Raw genomic sequence first — 6000 nt, 5'->3', positions numbered from 1 at the left:
ACACACACACACACACACACACACACACACACACACACACACCTCTGATCTAAAATGTCACATTTCTTTTAGCCTTTTTTCCCCCTAATTGGCAGGCTGGACATGTTGAGGGTTCAGTAAGTGGGATTCATTGAGCGTTGCAGACATGAGATTGTAAATCATGCTCTGTGAGGCAGCCAGGCGACACAAGCTAGCTGTCATTATTGGATCAGCCCTGGTTCATTACTAACGCCTGGACAGACACGATGAAGGAGGGCAGCAGAGTGAGAGAGAGAGAGACAGTAGAGGGAGAGGAGCGAGAGAGAGAGAGAGGGCCGAGGCGGTAAATATACATTTACCAAAAAACATAATTTCCTGTGTTCCATAGTTGAGGGTAGGCACTTTACACATTTTTTATGTGCTATGCTGATAATGAACTGACAATGATCAAATGGAATTGCAATTTGGATAACATTGCACCCTTCTCCCTCCGTTTCTAGTACAAGAACCCTAGGTGTGCAGGGTACTGAAGTGATATGACTCCTGTTTTCTTCTCAGATAACAATGGGGTAAAACCCCTAGACCCGAGTACTGATCCTATTATCTGATTGGACTGGGTATTAGTAGAAAACTAAAATAGCCATTTTGGTCTATACAGCCATAGCATATATAGTAATAAGAGTAGGCTAGTTATAATGTATAGGCTGTGCAGGTGACAGTGGAAATAGGCCTACAGCACATATACAACTGTCATCATTGAAGTAGGCCTAGCATCCGTATGGCACCTACGGATGGCTGCATTTCGAAACTGGCCTCTGTAAAATCTGAATCCCCCCCCCCCCCCCCCCCCCCCCCCATTTTCCCTCACTGTATATTGTATCTCTTCCCTTTTTTGCTTCCCATATGATGAATTCCTGTTCTGTTCTTTACCTACAGAGAAATGTCTATTTGTATGTCTCTAAATGTTTGTATGTCTTTAAATGTTTTGATGAATTGAACAATGTGGACCCTGTTGTAAACAAGTGTAATGCTTAATTGGGTCGTCCACTCACAGTTGACAGTCTTTGTATTGAGTGTGTGCTTAAAATGTACTGTGAATTCTACAAACTGTTAATAAAGATTTCAATCAATCAATCAATCAAAAGCATGTTTTACAAAAAGTAGCAATACCACTATATAAAAAAGTGGAAAACATCTAAACTTTAGAGCCCACCTCCTACACCTGTAGATACTGTGTTGTTCCGTCAAGAGAGGCTACTTTTACTTTGATACTTTAGAATCTAGACTAGAGCATCAAAGTAAAAGTAGCCTACTCAGATTTTTCAAAATTTGACAAACATTTTTCATGACACGTTGTGAGTTTGTAGCTCTGCTATTTTCAAATAACCAAAGTATAAAATACAGCTTATTTGTAGGCTATTAATAATCTAAATCTGCACAAAGTAGACCTATAGCAACTAAAGCTGTCACATAATTTTAGTTGTGTCAAAAGTAAAACATTTGTTTAAATGTTTAATAAAATGTTTAATAAAATGGAAATACTCAAGTAACGGTATTTCAAAAGTCTACTTAAGTACAGTAGCCTATTTGAGTAAAGGTACTTTCCACTGCTGGATTGGTGCAGCTGTATTGCCAAAGAGATGGCGCCATCTGGTGGTTGAGTTGATAACTCGTTCTTCTTTTGCGCTAGGCCTAGCTGAGCTTCACTCTCCGCCTGTCTGTGTGTGTGTGTCTGCTGATGACTAGACTAAACGCTTCTCGATGACTGTGGAGTCCAAGATCTGTATGAAAGAGCCTGGGGCAGTCTGGGCACGGAGATGGAATTGTTGAAGGTGGACGGGGTAAGCAGGCTAACATAAGATGTTGGTGTCTTTGATTTTCACATGTTGATTCATTCATAATCCTCAATAACTTTTTTCAACGTTAAATATTTGTTAGTCACTTGGTGTTTTGAAATCGAAGGTATGGAACATTATTATAGCCATCACAATCAGAACGGTAGGCTATGTCTGAGTTGAGTTATATAAAATAAATAACTAAATGAAAATGTCCTGTACCTGCAGTAATTATTTATACTGTACCAAACTGTATTGCAGACCAAAGGGAAAACACAACTGTTGATTTTGAAGTTAAATTGCAAGATCTTTATCTGACTTAAACTGGATCAAACAAAAATGATAATTCAAATTTCAAAGAAGAAAAACAACAAAAAAAGTGTGTACCCTGCCCTTTGTTCTTCTTTCTAATTATTTGTTCGGCCCAAAAAATTGTTTGTTGTCATGATTTGTCACGATCCAAGTTGGCTTTGTTCGAGGCTTACAGATCTTTAAATAAATACTTTTTGAAATGTCTGAGAAAAATGCATGGGGAATTATTTCCTGGGCCTGTCGTCGTCATAAAAGGGGACTGCGATGCTCTGGGTCTGAGCACTGTTATGGCTGGCTCCATAACGAAGAAGGGGAAACCTCACCGGAGGACAATCCAAAAAGAAGTATTTTATTTACATACTTGAATAATATTAATTAAAGAATTGAAGTTTCCAACTGAAATTGGCAGGGAAACATGCTTGCTGCCCAAAACTTCTAACCAAAACAAAGAAATTAACAAGGTTTCTCTCCTGCAGCCGCCCCTGCAGCCTGTGGAGAAAAGCAGACCTGAAGTGCTGCTCTTAAATGGTGTTTGGAGAGACAATGGCCAGGTGTCTCCCCTTCCACTAATCATCTCTGGCTCCGCCCTCCAATCCAGCACTGCAATGGACTGGTTAAAGGGCAAGACCACTTTGAGAGGTTTGGGTTGTTTTCTTACCTTATTATGGGCAAACTATTCCATTCCATGAGTTATTTCGCTCCGTGTTGTTGTTTATTAGCAATTTAAGAAATAAAAATAGTCGCTCATTGACTTCCATTGTAACGGGGAAACAGCTCTCAAAGTCACTCTTTTGGCACATAAAAAATGTGCCAGTGAAATGCATGTTGGGACGGCTTCCGGGTCACCAGTGAAATGCATGTTGGGACGGCTTCCGGGTCACCAGTGAAATGCATGTTGGGACGGCTTCCGGGTCACCAGTGAAATGCATGTTGGGACGGCTTCCGGGTCACCAGTGAAATGCATGTTGGGACGGCTTCCGGGTCACCAGTGAAATGCATGTTGGGACGGCTTCCGGGTCACCAGTGAAATGCATGTTGGGACGGCTTCCGGGTCACCAGTGAAATGCATGTTGGGACGGCTTCCGGGTCACCAGTGAAATGCATGTTGGGACGGCTTCCGGGTCACCAGTGAAATGCATGTTGGGACGGCTTCCGGGTCACCAGTGAAATGCATGTTGGGACGGCTTCCGGGTCACCAGTGAAATGCATGTTGAGACGGACACAGATTAATACTGGGACATACTTTTCCGCATAACAGACCCACACAGGGAAAACAACTCGGACGGGGCATGTTAACGTGAACACACACGCTGTTTCGACACCACACGGGTAAGGACTAGTTTATATAATACCGTAATGAGGTTTCTATTTGAATTGGATGTCTAGCTGGTCATGTCATGATTTTATTTGTATATTTATATATCACTATTAGAGTATTAGTATAATTGTAATCCATCTACAACCTAGTAGTGAGATTGCAGATCAGCTATTTTCAATGTCAACGATGTGAATCAGCAGTTTGAGCACCCAACAGCAGATGTAAAATAAACATGGGGCATGAAAGATTTATGCAGATGTTTCGCTAAGCAATTACATGTATAATAGTTTATTCCTTCAATAAGGTTAGGTAGGCTACTGCGCAGCTGCGCTGCATCAGTTGTTGACTGTTGTAGCCTTGAAAGTGGGGCAGTAGCTGTCAAAATCCATTCCATTCTGTGTATGTTCATAATATCCCCGCTTTTGCGGAGATAAAGCTCTTCCTAATAACTGTACGTATGTTGAGCACAAGCATCATCTTTCCATTAGTTTTTCGTTCAATCTTTAGTCGGCAAATGAGTAATTTTACAAAAGCAAAGCGTGTGAATGGTTCAGTTTGCCCCACAACACGACGAGGGGGCGGAGATCAGAGAGGGCCGGGCTCTCTATGACGAGACGTTGCTGGAAACTATAGCGACCAGTAGGCTAGGCTAAAGGGTTAAGTCAATAACCTTTTATAATTTTTGTGAACTTCCATTTATCACAGAGCACAGAGAAAGCCCTCAGCAAGGTGGGTCCTTTTCAAATTGAATGTCAAATATCTATTTGAGGTTACTTTCCCACCATGTGGAATCAATACTTAACTAAGCTAACCCCCCGCCCACTCGGGACGTGCTGGCCATTGGGAAATGTGGGACAACTCCCGAACGGCCGGTCCAGTCCAGGCCAAAACAGGCCAGCCGTTCGAGGAAAAAACAGCCTATAATATAGGCTGTTTTTTCCCATCCTGAATTATAGGCAGTGACGTCACCTCTGTGGGGGCTGCAGGGCTCGAGACCCCATGAAGAATTTGTAACACCTCTTTTGTCCTCACTGTCTGGACTGTTAGCGTTTGCGCAGTTCAGGCATTCAAATGCAAAGGAGTGTGGGGGGCAGGCCCCGTGACAATTATAATAACTTTTCCTCTCTGATTATAGGCCCAGCACGTATGTGTACCTCTTGGGAGAAATCAATTTCACTTCAGTCCATTTGTATATTATTTTTATTATCTTTTTTCTTCTTTTTTTTCTTCTTTCAAATTCATAACAGCAAGAATGAAATATAGCACTGCAGGCCCCGTGAAACAAAATGACAATGAGAAGTATTCCATGCACATCCATCACTGTTGGCATTGTGCACCGCAGCTTATAAAAACTGCATGCTTTCATGACCTTTATTTAGCAAACATTTGCCAACAAATGATCTGATTTCACTCCTCTTCCCCAGTACAGATGTAGTTTTTCATTCAGATGAGATTATATTTTTATGGCTTTAGACTGTGGCATTCACTGGTTTCCACAACAGCTGCTGTTCAGAGGAGTGGACCATAAACATGACATATCATTTCAAGGGGCCTGGAACAGTGAAACAAGCAGAAATTAACCGCAGCAGAGGACATAATACATCAATTTAGCACTACAAGCAGAGAAACAAAGAAAAAACTTTTTTTCCCTTTTTTTTTTTACATTTGATCAAAAAACGTAAGCATGCGTGCTTTTAGAAGATGAAAAATGACGAGACGATCAGAACAGAATTCCAGCCCAACAAGTTCTTCTCCAAACCATGATTATTGATTATGATGATTGATGGGTATTTTATCCCATCATGATAAAAAATGTCAGGGGGGACTGTAGGACCCCTGCAACTGAATCTAAAGATAATAGCTTCGTTTAGCAAAGAGCTAGAAGCTGTGAGACTCCGAAGCAACAGCCAAACTGCTCCGGATGCCTCAGAGTACATTTACTTTTAGGAGTAATCCCATTACAATACTTATACTTAACTTTAGCTTTTACCAAAATACTTTAAGTAAATAGCTAATATGAACAGGAAGGATTACCCCATCACCAAAAGATTACCTTATTTCACCAGAAAGAGAGACGTCCATTTCAGAGGGAGGTTTTTAGTCGTTTTATATCATCGTTTCAGAGAGAAATAGAACATGGATTCACAAACACAGCAATAATAATCAAATACAGAGCCTAGACCCCGTGGGGTCTAGTAGAATGGTTGGGTTCTCTCTACCGTCTCCCAAAATGGAATCCGGTATATATACTTTTACAAAACAAAATGGAGGATCGTACAAAGCGACGTGGCACGACCGAGGAGTATCGGGCACTCAAAGTATGGAAAAGTACTGGAATAGAAAAATACTGGATGAAATGGAAAATTACAAAACACAGAGGTCGATCTAGGCCTCAAAGGATGAATTTGTCAGGGAAGGGGGTGCCGGCCCGGTTGCTATGGCACCCGGCTGATAAGATAGCCATGCGAGGTCAAATTCATGTAGGGAGACAGTGAGACAGTGATTCACACTAACAGCGCGAAGTCACTACACAGGGCCAAAAGGGTCAAAAGGTCA

The sequence above is a fragment of the Protomyctophum parallelum genome (assembly GCF_964188405.1).
Source record: "Protomyctophum parallelum genome assembly, chromosome: 9".
Lineage (NCBI taxonomy): Eukaryota > Metazoa > Chordata > Actinopteri > Myctophiformes > Myctophidae > Protomyctophum > Protomyctophum parallelum.
The sequence above is the reverse complement of the archived record's forward strand: the minus strand, read 5'-3'. Positions refer to the sequence as shown.